Here is a 17050-nt window from a genome sequence, read left to right as displayed (position 1 = left end):
CATTGAGTTGTTTCGACCAGTCACACCAAAAACTGTCAAAAACACTTGTTATTTTCTGTCGTTTTTTTTTAATGGTGAACATCTTAATGGGTCTAGAGTGATACCTTACTGTGGCTTTGATTTGTATTTCTCTAATTGCTAGTGACATTGCACATGTTTCATGTGCTTCTAGGTCATTTGTATATCTTATTTGGAGGAATGCCTACTCAAGTCACTTATCTATTTTCAATTGCATTGTTTACTTTTTGTTGCTGAGTTGTAGTAGTTCTTTATATATTCTGGATATTAATCCCTTACCAGACATGGTTTGCAAACATTTTCTCCATTCTGTGAGAGAACTATTTGCAAACCATATGCCTTTTCACTTGGTCGACATAGTTCTTTGATGTGCAAAGCTTTTAATTTTGAGGAAGTCCAGTTTATCTATTTTTTCTTTGTTATGTTTGCAGTCTTTGTCTTCCTGCACTGCATTGCTGCTCTTCTGCTCTGTGTTGGTCACACAAACATGTATAGGGGATTGTCGAAACCTTCCCATGGTAGACTTTGTTGTTTCTCTCATTGCTTCTTTCTGGTGGCTGGTGAGCACTTCAGCCTGGGCTAAAGCTCTTACAGATAGATATTAAATAGCTACCAGTCACAGTATTGTCCAGAAACTTGCACCCTGTAATTCTCAAGAAGCAGCTCTGTGACTAGTATGGAATCCCTAAATGTACCTGTGATCTTTGGCTTTCTGAATATGATACTTTGGAAAGGAAATGTATGATCTGTGTACAAGAGGACTAGCTTACACAGTCCATCAAATACTTCTGCTTCCCATGGCCAAGGAGATGTTCCATCTCCTACTGGAATATAATTAAAGGAAAAAGTACACTGTATGAAATGAACATCTACACTATGACCTGTTGCCAACATCTTGAGAAGCATTGTTTGTTTCCAATAAAAGTAATGAGTTTTTGAATAAATTGGTGGGTTAAAAAAATTATTGCCAAACCCAAAGTCATGAAACTTTTCTGCTGTACTTTCTTCTAAGAGTTTTAGAATTTTAGGTCTTATGTTTAATTAAGACTTTGATACTGTTGAGTTAATGTTTATATATGGAATAAGGTCCTTCTTCTCTTTCTCCTTCTTCTTCTTCTTCTTTTGGCATGTAGATATCCAGTTTTCCCAACACCATTTGTTGAAATGATTGTTCTTTCTTTATTGAATGGTCTTGGCACCCTTGTCAAAATTTTTTAATTATATGTATATGCAAGGGTTTATTTCTGGCTATCTACTCTATTCTATTGGTCTATATGTCTGTCTTTATGGCAGTACCACACTGCTTAGATTACCTTAGCTATGTAGTAAGCTTTGAGACCAGGGAGTATGAGACCTCCAACTTTGCTCTTCTTTTTCAAGATTGGTTTTGCTATTCAGTCCCTTGAGATGCCATATGAATTTAGGATGGATTTTTATGTTTTTGTTTAAAAAAAAAGCTATTAAAATTTTAATAGGATTTGCATTGAATCTGTAGATTGCTTGGGTAGGTTGGACCTTTAACAGTATTAAGTTTTTGAATCCATGGCCATGAGATGTCTTTTCATTTTTTGCTTTTGTTCTGTTTCTTTCAACATCATTTTATACTTTTCTGTGTACAAGTGTTTCACCTACTTGGTTAGGTTTGTTCCTAAATATTTTATTTGTTTTGATACTATGGTAAATGGGGTTTATTTCTTAATTTTCTTCTTCAACAGTTTGATGTTAATGTACAGACATGCAAATGACTTTTGTCAAGAAATATTACCATGTCTCCATGGGCCTGTCTTACCTCAAAGCAGTTTATTAGGATTCCATTTACCCCTGTAACAAAGATGATGCTCATGCAGGTCTTTTTAATAAGATCCTTTCTCTAACATTCTAACATGAGAGATACTTCTAGTTCTCACTGATTTACAGAGCAAGGATGACTCATGTTCCTAGAATTCAATGTATGACCTAGTCCTTGCTGACTCGGGTAAGCAGCTCTTTAGTCCTCCCCAAATTATCTGTAACACCGCACACTGACTGGCCTGTCTCCAAAGGAACTTGTTTGTGGGAGGGAGCTGAACCACAAATATTCAGTATTTCATACCCAAATACTTTTAACAGTAATAGTTTCTTCTAGGACAGAGAAAGATGATCCCTCAGAGGACTTTTTAGGTCAATTTATTTTTATTTCAAGTCCCTTGAGCTGATTTCCTGGGTCTAAAAGTTGTAATTTTTGTATCACATTCTTTCAATGTTTGCAACATACTGATTAAAGGTTTTTATTTAAATTTACTGTTTCCCTCACAATTTAGTAGCATGTATTGTTTAATATTCTTATATTTCTAAGATGTTACTTCCTAGTGAAAAAAAAGAACTAAGTTATCTGAATTTTTTAAAGGTTGCCATCGCCTTTATTAGCATTGGTAGCAATGCCCTTGATATATATTATATTATGCTAAGCTAGAAAATAATTTCTGTAACTAGCTCTTTTTTATATACCAACAAACTTGAGGGAATCTATAGACCTTTCCAGATGCAGTCTCAGGGCAGCACAAGGGAGTAAGTGTTATCACTACTCCCAGCCCTCCCCATCTCGATGATGGCACCTGAGTCCATTAACATTCAGTTTATTAATGAGTTTTGTCCCTGGGTCCTTCTCCTTCTGTCCACTTACATTGTTAACTCTAAAGGAAAGTCCACCACCATCTTTGTCAACTGGACAATGTATCAAGTCTCTTAATTTATCTCCTTGCTTCCTCTTATTTCCTTTCAATCCTTTCTCTGCAGAACAGCCTTCAGGCTATGTCACTCCTCATCTGAAACTCCTCAATGGCTTTCCGTGTCACTTACAATCGAATCCGATTCCCTAAACTGAACGTGACTGAGGTTTGAAAGCCTCTGCCCTGATATAAGGTTCTCCAACCACAGCCTGACCTATGACCCTCTCCTCTTGTTTCTTAAGTTTCAACCACATCAGCTTCCTCTACGTTCTTCAAACATGCTACATTCTTTCTAACCAGGGTCTCTACAGGTACCGTTTCCTTGCTCTAACGCAGCCTTCCTTCCTCCTTTCTTCTCTTGAAATAGGCCATCTCCTATTTAACCTCCAAGTCTCTGCTCAAATGTCACTTGCTAGAGAGTTTTCTAACCAGCAGACCTAAAACTGGTTTGCCACAGCCCCCTGGTTCTTTCTCAGAGCATCCTGTTATTTTCCTTTAAAGACCTTTCACAACCCGAAATTATATTTTTGTTTGTATTTACTCATTTCTCCCCACTATATAAATTATAATACGGTAAAGACTGTTTCTTATTTGATTATTTTATAACCATACCCATCACATTATAGGCCCACAGAAAAAAAATGTGGAATGATTGAAAGGACAAAAACATTAAAGCTCAAAGATATCCAACATTCGTTCAAACTTCTAAGCCAGAAACAGAACCAAAATTCCCTCTTTTCATGTAGCATTTGAGCCATTGTATAATACTTTTCCTAAAAAAAGTATAAAGTATTGCTTTTCTGGTAATACATGGAGTGGAATTATAAAAACTAAGAACTTTCAGATTTCAAACCCTTAATTCCAAGGCTGCTACATGACTACTATAGATCAACCGTTTTGAATGTGACTATTAAGTTTCAGTCAGTATTTATTCACAGCTGTATTCAAACTGCAAAAGACAGAGAATAGTTGCTCTTTCAGTGTATTTTTCACTGATGCATAAAAATACGATTCCTTACTTCACTCTTAAATTCAAAATGAATAATATATTCATAATATAGGAGTTAATATGAGCAACTTTTATCCTGCTATCATAAATATTTGTTCTGATAATTCTGTGTAGTGTATTTCATTTGTACCTACCAGCCTTTAGTTCATCTGTTTGTGTTTAAATTTGAGCAACTCTGAAAAAGAATGGATTTCACAATTTCTACCAAGAACATCTAAGATGGCATTGCAAATTAGTTTCAACTTAAGTTTTTCTATTTTATATTACTTATTAGTCACAGACTGCACAATCTGAAAAACTAAAAGTCATAGTGCTTGCAAGAAGTGATGGGAATATCTAATAAGCATTTAAATTTGACAGAGTTCTTTGATTACTAATTTTATAAAATTTCTCCAAAAGTTCCCAGAACTGATTACCATATTCAGTCTATATAGAACACTCCCACTTAATTCTGACTATTCTTATAATCTCTGGACACATATCTATCACATTTATACTCATTGTCTTACAGTGATGCAGTCATGATCACTCGTTACAGAGTTATATATGTGCTCTGTTCTTCTTTATTCTTATATATTATGTTCATCTTCTTCATTAGATTATAACCCTCATGTCTATAGCTACATTTTTTAAAACTTTCCACAAAACGTTGCAAGCACATCTGTAGCTACTTAATAAATACTGCCTCATTGCCTAAAGGATACAATAAGAACTCAAGTCATAAAAGAGTCATAGTGGTGCATAGATTTATTAATTTAATTTTTTTATGTTCTTGTGAGAGGTGATATACCAAAATATTTTCTAATGTTAGGTGAGATCATAGACTCTAGCAATCAGACAAGAAAAGGAACAAAGTGTCACTTACACTCATGGCTGGTTAATCTTGTGATCGCAAGCTTTTCGGTGTGTAAAAGTTAAATTTGCATGAAAGAAAGCAGAAAAGGGTGTGTCTGTTGATGTGCATTTCTTTAATTTGCTCCTTTTCCCACTGCCCAGATTTGGAATATGTAATGTCAGTTTGGGAGACATATATTAACAATCATATCGCAAAAGAGAAGAAAAACATTTTCTAAAATAATACAAAAATACAAAGCCATAGGCAAAAAAAAACAGGGTTTTCCCAAGGAAGAGCTTTATGCCTACCATTCCTCACACAGGAGGTGTTCAGTGAGTATTAGCAGTTTGGTAACTCCTTAAACTAGATCAGAAACGTCTTGAGAAGTCTGTAACTCATATCCAATCTTTGAACGGACATCACTATCGTTTGCAAAATTAGCACAGCTTAACTCTAATTTTTAAATTCTTCAAATCCCAGAACAGGCCCACAAAATCCCCTAGTTCAGCTGACAGTGAAAGTGATGCACCCTTGGTGTAAAACACTAGATAATGGCAGTGATTAGGATAAACCTAATAGAGTTCCTGACCATTATCAATCATTGCTGCCAAATTCTTTAATTTTTTCAAAAGAAGCCCCAAACATGTATTTTATATATCTCCCAAATTTTTTAAATGTGGGGACTAATTCATTTAAAAAGAAACAAAAACACGGTGTAAGCTAAACTAAATACATGTATGGGTCAAATGAGGCCTATAAACTGTTGGTTTCTTAAAATCTCTCCTCTGGGTTGATTGTAATACCTTCTAGTTACTGAGGGCTTACTTTGAACAATGCCTTATGCTAAGAATTTTGCATTAATTATATAATTAAACTTGCATTCCTATGATTGGAGTAACATTAAAACACCCTTTATAGATAAGTAAACTGAGACACTGGGAGATTAAATTACACACATCAGATGACTTTGTCAAACATACCACATTTGCAAATCAAAATTTTTAATGACTGTAACATAAAAATGGCTATAAGTCATGAGCAATTCCAAGCATGTTGTTATTTCACTTCACCCGCTGATCTCCAATATACCAGATCAAAACAAAATCAAGTTTGAGAACTGCTGCTCTTTATGACAAAATTGAATAAAATTGCTAATGTTTACTATATACTCTGAAAGTCCTACCTTAAGGTTACAACTTTTAGTCTTACAAAAGACAGCCCACTGCAAATATTGAACAGAAAAAAATCTTAAATATCTTTATTTAAATATAAGACTGAGGTTGGGAAGAACAGAACGAGTGGGGGCAGGCAGGTAAGTAAGGTGGCACAGACATTTGGAAAAGATAAAAACCAATACTACACTCCAAAAACTTTTCTGAGTATTGACTATATTCAAAGCTCTGGGCAAGAAGTTATTGTAACAGCCTAGAGACTACAATGATGTCAGACTTGAGAGACATTTTAGACCTAGAATCAATAGGAATTGGTGACTAATATAAAGTGGATGGTATGTGAAAGAGAACAATCAGTGATTATGACTCAGAGAGCAAGAGGAGAATAGTGGAGTCATTAACCAAGAACAAGGAACACAGGAAAAAGAGCAAAGCTTGCAATGAAGTGTATAATGGGGTGCACTGACAACAGAAGAGGGGTTCCAGGGGACACAGTGAAATGAACAGATGCACAATCAATAAGAAGGTGAGGTTTAGATGGATAGAGAAGAGATTTGGGAGAGGAAACACACAAGACATCCTTACCTTCTGGGTGTTAATCATGAGTCACAAGGAGAAGAGTGAGAAAATTACCAAATTGCCCAGAAGGACCTGGTAATAATGATGGGGTAGAAAGAACAATGCATAGAGTTCAGTTCCAACATTCCAAATGGTACTTGCCTATCCCAGTTCAATAGTGTCCTTCTAAAATAACATTTCCCTAGATTTCTCATACTGAATGAACTCTCATTGTGGTACAACTTCATTCTCATTGTGGTTCATTGAAGTTTAAGATATAACCAAGGGCACTGGGTTTTCTAATGGTGCTATGCAAAGTCCTAAGGCTTTGATGGAGGGGCTTTGGGGTCCACTGTAGGTAATGAGTTCTGGGCCCCTACCCTAATCTAATCAGTGAAATTCCCTCTTAAGTTTTTTATATGTTGGGCTTTTCAGATACAAGTCACTGCTAAAAAGCATTCTACAGTTAAGAATTTTTGGGGGGGAAAAAAGCTTTAAAATTCACTGAAATTTCTCAGTCAAGGGAGACTTAGGCAATTTGTTTGACATTATAAAGTAATAAAGTTTATAAATATCCACAAATTTAAAAGCATCCCATTAATAATGTCACTCTCATTAACATTTCTAGTTGCTTTCATGAGTAAGTGAAAAAAAGAATAATGATGTTACTAGTGCGCTCGGAATTTCACAAAATCCAGCTTGACTCATGGGACTGTGTTGTTAATGTGAAAGGTATTCTTCATAAGTGTTGGTAGAAACAAAGGTTGAGAATTGCTGATTTTGATAATATCCAAAGTCCTTAACACTTATAAGATGTCCAGTCCCCCAACTTCTAATTCAGAACCAGGGAAGAATAGATGGCTCACAAAAGGATCAGAGAGTGAGGTCCTTCCTGAGGTCCACAATTCAGAGCTGGGGCACCCTTATACAAAGGAGCCACTTAAGGGTTTCATCAACATGAAGGGACAAACCAAGGTAAAACCTACGCAGAAAATCCAAACCAGAACAAGATCATCAAACTAGCAAGGAGAAAGCATGAAGCAAGTAGGGGTGAGGGTGATGAGGAAGGAGGCTGACTCAAAGCAAATTCAGGCCCTTGGATGTGTGAATCACAGGGGTACTGAACTATCCTCAACACCTGGAGCAGGCAAACGAATGCTCACACAGCATTTATTTCTTTAAGCCTCAGCAACAATGGCTTTTTAAAACTATGTCTCACCTTGGCCAGTGTGGTTCAGTTGGTTGGAGCATTGCCCCATAACTAAAGGTTGCAGGTCCAACTCCTGATCAGCGCATATACCTAGGTTTGCAGGTTCAATCCCCAGTCTGGGCATGGACAATCCCCCTGTCCAAATGCAGAGGGGAGGCAATGGATTGATGTTTGCCTTTCACATTGAAGTTTTTCTCTCTCTAGTTGTCTCTTCTTTCCTTTCTCTCTAAAAGTAATAAATAAAATGTCCTCAGGTGAGGGTAAAAACATAAAAAAAGTAAAAATAAATAAATAAAACTATGTCTGAATTTACACAAGAACTCATGGGAAGTTTTGAATAAGGGTGAGTAAGACAGAAATACACAGTGAGGGGAGTGGTTGGGGTGGGGGCAGATGAAACAGTAAAGGGAATTAGAGGTACAAACTTCCAGTTTAAAATTAAAAAGTCATGGGGATATAATGTATATCATAGGGAACTTAGTCGATAATATTGTAATACCTTTGTATGGTGACAGATGGTAACTATGATATACATCTGAAACTAATAGGATATTGTATGGTGATTCTAATTCAATTAAAAAAAAAAAGATTTGATTAACAGTATGATTTCACTCTACCCTCAGTCACAGCCTTCTGTAAAGACCACAAATCATCTACTGTTGTATCTGCATTCAGGGTTGTGTTTCCATGTGCATTGTCTCAGCCTCATCATATAGGCATGGTGAGATGTGCAAAGTAAATAGACTTGGTACAGTGAACAGTCTAAGGCAAAAAAGGGATGCCTGGTTACCAGGAGTTGGAACTGAACTTTGCTGATAGGACACAAATTTAAAAATAAGCAGCAGCATCTTTAGGGAGCAGGTTGCTGCATATATTATAAGGAGAATTCCCTGGAAATGCAGCTGTAAGAGGTCATGATGGTAATAAAGACTGAGCAAGCAGTTTCAACCACAGGCAGTAACCATAGGAGAGGAGTTCTCTGGGTGCTAACAGAGCAGATCTAGCACAGCAAATAGAGCAACACTCATTCAGTTCCAGGTTTAAAGTAAAAGTTTATTAAGCCTGTTGGTAGGAATCAACAGACATACCAGGCCTTGTCTGTTATTTCAAGAAACTCTTGTTCCTCCCTGCCATACCTCCTCACCTCATTTGTCTGATAATAAAAATATTGTAGTAATTTAATACTACCATTTAAAAATGTATGGAATATTTATTGCTAAGCATTATGGTAAACTTTAAAACTATATCATTTAATTAACCCTCATAATAAATCAACATTGTTTTAGGAATGATGGCGCCAATGAGTATCTTTAACACACACACGTGCACACACACACACAATCACCATCAGCAACACCCATTCTTTGATATGGACAATTGACTTTTTTTGAAAAGTGCTGTGTAAATTCAGTGTAAACTCCTCTTCTAATCAGATTGCCAGCACAAGCCATGTCTAAATAAGTTTTTGGAGCTATCTGATCATTACCCTATAGAAGAGGAAACAAGGCTGAGAAGTTCAGTGACAATGCTGCAGGGCACACAGCAAGGATTCAGATCCATGTGCTCTGACCACAGGGCACACACTGGGGATTTTGTGAAGCGTTTTGCTTAAAATGTATAACCGGCAGATTTTGAACTTAATATTAATTGTTTATGATAATTAAACCTGATATTGTGTGAATTGCTAATGTCTTCTAGGCTATAAGACACAGCACTCTCAGTTTAACCTGGTAGTGGGGTTGGTTGTGAAGGTACCGAAGGGAAATGCAAGACCCAGAAAAGATTTTAGTAGCCACTCAGTTTGACCTCATAAACCTGGTAAGTCATCCATCCGCAGTCAGAAAATAACAACAGCCATCAACAGATCCAGCAACCAGTAGTGATCCTGTTTGTCATCCCCTGAATGTAGTCATTCGCTGTTGATTCAGTCTAGTGACCCAGCTGCCCTTTTCTTCAGCACCCCTTCAATTTTGTTCTCCCTCCACCACTGCCAGTACTTTTGCTGTGTCTTGCCTCAAACAAGATTGAAACAGATTCACAGACACAAAAAACAGACTGATGGTTGCCAGAAGGGAGGGTGGGTTGGGGGCATGGGTGAACAAGGTGAAGGGATTAAGCAGTACAAATTGATAGTTACAAAACAGTCACTGGGATGCAAGTACAGCACAGAGAATATAGTCAGTAATATTGTAATAACCATGTATGGTGCCAGGTGGGTACTTGAAATATCAGGGGATCACTTTGTAAAGTATATGACTATCTAGCCATATGATATACACCTGAAACTAATACAAAATAATATTCAGTGTAAATAGTAACTGAAAAGTAACACTTGAAGTTCTTAAAAAAAAGTCCCCAAAAGAGGGGATCCAATTAGGTTGGTAGGTCATATCCAAAATGGAACCTCCCTGTGGTGTGTGATAAAGCATTTGAGGAAAGCATCTGATGTGAAAGGTAGAGACAAGACAGAGAGAGGAGAGCACATTAGAGAGACAGAGCTCCCAAAAATGTGTTAATATATTTAGAGATTAAAAATCCATAAAGTAATAGGATGGTATAAAAAGGATATTTAGAAATTGATTAAAAAAAAAACCCTTGAACATTATTAAAAGATGGTAGTAGAATAAAAGTAAATAAGCCAGCAGTGAAAACAAAGTGAAATACTAGAAAATATTAAGTAAATACAAAAATGGGCAGAAAATATGAAAAATGAACAATGATTAATGGGACAAATAGAAACTCAAGAGCATAATTGTAGACTTAAACCCAACCAGATAATTACATTAAATGGAAATTGTCTGAACACTCCAATTAAAAGGTAGAAATTATCAATCAGTATTTAAAAAGACATAACTATAGTCTATGTACAAGAAGCCACTTTAAATGTAAAAACAGGTTAAAAGTAAAAAGATGAAAAAAATGTACCATGAAACCCTGCAACAGAGCACAAGAAAATGTTTTTGGTATAGTTGAAATGGTTCATACATTGATTGAATATGGATTGTCAAAATGCATCAAACTGTATATTTAAAAGTAGATTATTAACCCAACAAAAGTTTTCAATACAGTATTATAAAACCTTACTGGGAGGATGGGAGAATGGGTGGATGAGAAATACATATTGGAGTGGACAGGGACAGAAGTGAAAGAGAGCTGAATCTTCACTTTTCATAATGGAAAAGTAGTAAATAAAACCTAAAATGGGAAAATTAAGAAATAGCACTACATTCAGGCTATTGAGAGATGCACAGATTTAGAACAACAAATTATCAAATACTAAGTGGAAGTGTTTATCTTTGGGTAAAGGGAAATGTGGGAGGGGGGATGGGAAGTGTCATTGGCAGGGGCTGGTGCTTTTCAGAGTGAGCCTCATAGAACTATTTGACTCTCTTAACAATGTAAATGAGGTACTTTGATATAAAAAAAGTTTTATTTTAAAAATATAAAAAAGCCTACAAAATAATTCTTTAACAAATTGATAAGAGTGAACATACCATTGCCTCTCTCTGAACCCCTCACCATTCCTTTCATTGAGGAGAGGTAACACATAAAAACATGACGAGCAGCAGTAAAGCCTCTCCCCTCATAATCAGTTACATTGCTTGTGGGGTTGACATAATCTTTCCTCTGAAGAGCTCAGCTGCTGTACTGAGCATATTAAGCATGGAATATTAAGAATTCGTTAAAATAGCGGAAGTGTATAGAAAGAAACATCAGAATGAGAAAATACAAAGAGCAAACGACATCAAATGGTAATTAAGACCAAGCCCCTGAATAATTCTGTAATTTCCCCAGGATGCTAATGATAGAAATCGGTCGTGTACTGTTTATTAATGAACCATTCCCACAATATTTATCACTTCGTCCTTTCGTTTCCCTGAAAACACTCAAATACCCCCTCACCATATGAAGTTATCAAAGCACCAATTTATGCCACTTCATACTACTAAAATTACCTGAGCCAAGTTTGCGGAAGTATGTAACCAGACTGCCCAGGGCTTAATCACTCTTGGCTTTGTGTTTTGCACTGTCCTTTGGAAGGCCCAATATTAACTTAAAATAATCACTCAGTCCTGGATTCCTAGAACTTTTCTTTCTTATTCAACCTCTACCAGACATTCAGGCATGGATTTGTGAAAAATTGGTAATACCTGATTATAATATTAACTCTTTGGGCTCAACACGTGTCTACTATTGAACAGAGGGGCTAAAAATAATTAACCAGGGCCAAGACTATCTCCTCATTCTCATTATGAGCTAGCCTGTTGATCTCCTGTTTCAGGACTCCCTTTTCTGAGACTTTTTTTTAAAAAATGGAAAATTCTGGGCTTAGAGGAAAAAAAAGTAATAATTTTGTTCTGACTTTAAAGTTAAAATATGAGACAAGAAATGAGTTTAATCAGAGGGGATCTGACATTAATTCCCTTTTATAGTGCATTCCCTCCACGGTAGCCACCATGTTAGAGCCTTTATATAATATTATCTGTAATTTAATACAACCCTTCAAGATAGCTATTATATCCTCAATTTACAGGTGACCACTCCATGGCTTTAAGCAATGCAATTTCCCCTAGATGATGCAACAACCCACAGAGGCAGTGTGACCAGGTGGAATCTCAGCATCCCATAATTATAATCTTCCACTGACTTGTAAGGGTGTGTGTCCTGGTAACAGCAAATTATACCTACCCCAAAGTTGTTGCAACCATTAAATAGATAAACTTATACCACCAAAGCACTAAAACCAGTGCTCTAAACATAGTATTTAATACATGTTAGCTCTTACTGTGATTATTACTATAATTAGATATTTAATAAGTTAGTAACCTTACCTTTTTTTTTCTCTTGTCCTTTGGCCAAAAAGAAGATGCAGCATGCCTTTAAGTAGAAAAGGGTGGCTCCATGACTTCACTGATTTAAGTAAGTGCGCTTCCTCCAAGACATCGTCTGTGTTGATCTTTGCACAGTTCCTGTAGGACAGAACCTGTTCTGTAAGCCTCAACATGGCTGTTTAACAAGAACTGTTGCTCAGTGTGAAACCTATTTTCCTGCCTGGCTTAGGCCTTTTCTAAGACCAGTACTGATCAGTTGGACTTTCTTCTATCCTTTTTAGCAGTTCTAAATCATTCCTGAGACAAAATATATTGTTTAGGGTCCATGAATCCTAAGCATATAAATGGAAGTCACAGTGGAGTATGTGATGTCCACTGAGCATGTATAGACAGAAGATAAAAGTGGATGATTCTCATTTGAGGATAGGAACAAGAGAAGGAACTGGCAAAGGAGACTGGGAAGAAATCACGACATGACTCCAGGAGAACTGTGCTGTGGAAGCCGTGGAGGGACAACTGACTGTGGGTCAGCTGCTGCCCAGAGATTAAATGCAAGGAAGTCTGAAAACAGTCCGTTGCACTGGGTAATTAGGAGATGATGGCCAGACACGGAAATTTTATTGGCCTGGGGCAATCAGTTGCCTGATTCATAAAGAATGTGCCAAGGCAGAAATAAAGGTAATTCATGTGAGGCACTTGGCTCAGAAGGGAATAGGAGATATGAGGAGACAGCTATAAATCATGGCTTGTGATCAGGGATGGAGTTTTCTCATATGTACTTAGAAGAGATTTGGGATGTTAAGATTGCAGGGAAGAACTGAATTGAGAGAATAGAATAAAAAAAACAGGAAAGGCAGTAAGAAGCAGTGGGTCAGGTCAGGGGTGATTGAAGAAAGGGGCAAATACTGAATTAAAGATTTCAGAGGTGGAGCTGATAGGGCCCAGCAGGTAGCCATGTGTGTAGCCGGAATGTGGGAAGGTCAGGAAGATTGTGTCAAAGTGTTGAATTCATCATTTACATAGATGGTGAAGTAACCCAGGATCATGGCAGGACTTGGAAGACTGTGATTCAGATACCAAAACCCTCAACAAATGAGAAGTGACCTCAACCGTGCAAGAGCCAGAACAAGGTTGGATGGCAGTATGCACAGAAGGCAGAGCCCAAAATGACAGGTGGTTTGCTCAAAGGTGAAAGAGGGATGGTTTGCCACGAACGATGGCAACGTGGAGAGCTGTCGGTGCTGCCTTGGAGACCACCCCCTCCCGGGCTCTGGGTGCTGGGAGGTGAGGTTTAAGGGCCTCCCTGTGGGGAAGGCATGGAGGAGGGACCCAGCCAAAGGAAACCTGAACTTCAGTTAAGGCAAGAATGGGGGAGGTTAACTGACACTCCGACATTTACTGCTTGGAGAGAGGTTAGAGATGGAGGGTAGAGGAGAAAACTTCACATCCATCTGTTCCTTGTTTCCTTGAAAAAGTGAAGATGACCACCACGCACACAAGCCCACAAATAAGTACCTAGGTACCATGTTAAGGATGTTGAAAGCATGGAAAGCAGATCTAAAATGCTCAGTGTTTACCCATCCCAGGAAACTTACTTGGCAGAGGAAGAAGGAAAGAGATGGTTTACTAAGATGAACACACTGCCACTGAGAGTCTAATGTGTCAGTGTGGAGGATGGGTGAAACAATGCTTTTTAAGGCATTAATAAATAATACAGTAATAGTTAAAGACACAGGACACCCAATTCTTTCTTTCTTTCTTTCTTTCTTTTCTCTCTCTCTCTCTCTCTCTCTCTCTCTCTCTCTCTCTCTCTCTCTCTCTCTCTCTCTCTCTCCCTCTCTCTCTCTTTCTATCTCTCTCTCTCTCTCTCTCTCTCTCTCTCTCTCTCTCTCTCTCTCTCTCTCTCTCTCTCCTCACGGGAATGAACTGTGCAAAGAGCTCTACCATCATCCTGGAGGACGAAAATTTGTACTCTGTTTGTAACTCTTCATAAATCAAAGAATATCAAATATACTTGACTGTCTTGCTTTTTAACTTTTATGTTTTTTTAATTAGTTTCTTTCATATTGTGCAGCTAATGAAAATACCTGTTAGTAGCTACAGTCACTTTGATGTTATAATAGTTCTCAGAGAACTTGTTAAAGTGAAACATAGAAATCCATTAATGTTTCACATGGGATTAAACTCTTGGGCATTTAGAGTGAGGGGGAAAATCCAACTAACAAAATATTTCTGTAAAGATCGTTTTGTATTGCATATTATCACATTTACACCTTAAAGAATTTTAACTTGGACTTTTGAACATTGTATTATCTGAGTAGCAGCCAGACTGAGACAATAAATCTTAATGTGTCTAAATTAAAAGTCAATAGCTATTTGCCAACTAAATTTTTTATTGCTACATCAATTTTTGCATAAAACTATGTCCTCTAAAGTCTACATTTTTACAGCTCTTTCTTGTAATGAATAGTGTATATTCAATGTAATATTGAATCCTGACTTTTTTGCTTTAAGTTTTCACATTTGTGTAATTTTCCAAGTGTATAATTTTCTAAAAAGCTAAAAATTTGACTATTGCATTGGTTATTTCCATCAAATTAAGTCTGCATTATAAAAACAATTATGACACTTAAAAAACATTGTTGTCTTCTCTTCACCAGAACAACCCACTTCCAATTTAGAATCTGGAAGAGGCAAACCGCTCTAATATTGCTATCTTATACACTTGATTTACAATAGTTGTGTTTTCCCCATCATTATCATCTAATTTTTAAAAATATAAGCATCTATTGAATACATGGTTCAAAGCAGAAGCATTCATTTGGAATGAATTTGCTTAATGTAAATATTCCTGAAAATTAAAATTATGCTCATTGACATTTTCTGCTATCAAAGGGGAGAACTTCAAAACTAAAATCTGAACCATGTATATGGCACAGTTTAAAAAGAAATTAAACAAAAAAGTTTTTATAGTATTTCAGTAAACATTTTCTGATCCACTAATTCAACATTGCCTGATGCTACAACCACCCCACCCATCATCTTAACTCAATCTCCTTTTGATTGGAAGTAAGATCTGACTTTTTATTTTTTTATGGCTTACTGTGTGGGTATCATGCTAAAGATAAGAATAACAGATTAAAAAGCCATACACACTCCAAAAATACTTTTAAAATTCTTTCTCATTTTTCTAGTACTTTTATGGGAATTTTTAAACCAAGTAGTGAATCTATACCATTTATTTTGTAATGAATGTGAGCTAGAGTTTTAATTTCCTTCCTTTCTTCCTTCCTTCCTTCCTTTTCTTCCAAATGTCAGTGAGTTACTCTAATACCATGTATTAAATAACACATTCTTTCCCCATTTACTTTAATGGCACCTTTATCATATATTAAATGCTGGCATTAATAGTAGTTTACAGTTTCATAGCACTTACAACAGGCAAAACATTGTTCTTAATACTTTTTGTATCAACTCTGTGTACCGTTGACCACTTTATCACCACTTTATAGACAAGAAGTTTGAAACAGATAAGAATTTTCCCAAGGTCCCACACTACCTTGCTCCCATCTGCTACATGTATCTTATTGTGAACTCTGTCCCATTATGAATCCCTCAGCTGATATCACACTTTTAAATTCTGTACCTTTATAGTACATATTGACATCTACTAGGGAACATGCCTCTCATTGTTCTTTTTCTCTTTTCTTGTTACTCTCAGCCAATCCTAACATAATTTTCACCATTAAATTGAAAGTTAATATTTATTTTTTGAATGAAATTGTATGAAATTCACAAATTTGGGAGAATGGACAATACTGAGTCTTCTCATCCCAGAACATGCCAAGATTCTTCATTTACCTAGATCTTATTTTTTGTGCCTTTCAATAAAATGTTATGATTTTCTTCATGTAAGTTTCACAAATTTCTTGCTAAATTTGTCCATAGTCATTATCTATTTTTTCTATATTTTTTCATTATATTTCCCACCTTTCACAGATTAGAACATCAATCAAAAAGCTCTTGCTTTTTGTTTATTTCTCTGACATATTACCGAATCTTCTTATTCGTTTCTTATACATTTTCATTTGCTTCAATTTTATTTTGAGGCATATAATTATATCTTCTGAACAGAAAAATAATTTTATTCATTTTTTACAATATTTGTGTTTTTTTGTTTTGCGTTGATTAAAACCTGCAGTCCTGGCTGGGTAGCTTAGTTGGATAGAACATCATCTGGATACACTAAGGTTGCAGGTTCAATCCCCGGTCAGGGCACACATAAGAAGCAACCAACAAATGCATAAATAAGTGGAACAACAAATTCTGTCTCCCTTCCTCTGTCTCTCTAAAATCAATTTTTAACAAACTCTGCAGAACAATATTAAATGAGGTGACAAAGAAGGAAGTTTTTGTTGTCCCCCAGGATATTTTCTTCATCCACAGGAAACCTTAGGTTTTAGATGAGCAACACAGCTACTTAGAATAAAAGCTAGTTTCAAACGTTCTTTTTATAAGTATATTTTATTGATTATGCTGTAACAGTTGCCCCAATTTTCCCCTTTTGCCCCCCTCTCCCCAGTATCCTCCTTCCCTCCAGCAATTCTCTACTCTTAGTTCATGTCCATTGGTCATGCATCTAAGGTCTTTGGCTTCTTCTCTCATTCCTATACTTTTTTTAACACCACCCTGTCTATTTTGTACCTAC

The 17050-nt window shown here is 36.4% G+C and overlaps 1 pseudogene; it reads left to right on the top strand.

Annotated features, from left to right (window-relative positions):
* The first annotated feature begins 533 nt into the window (after positions 1 to 533).
* LOC150012216 (synaptophysin-like protein 1 pseudogene) lies at positions 534 to 853 on the top strand (annotated as a pseudogene).
* Positions 854 to 17050: the final 16197 nt, after the last annotated feature.

This window comes from Furipterus horrens, unplaced genomic scaffold (genome assembly GCF_987537825.1).
Source record: "Furipterus horrens unplaced genomic scaffold, mFurHor1.1.pri manual_scaffold_4, whole genome shotgun sequence".
Classification (NCBI taxonomy): domain Eukaryota; kingdom Metazoa; phylum Chordata; class Mammalia; order Chiroptera; family Furipteridae; genus Furipterus; species Furipterus horrens.
The sequence above is the reverse complement of the archived record's forward strand: the minus strand, read 5'-3'. Positions and strand labels throughout refer to the sequence as shown.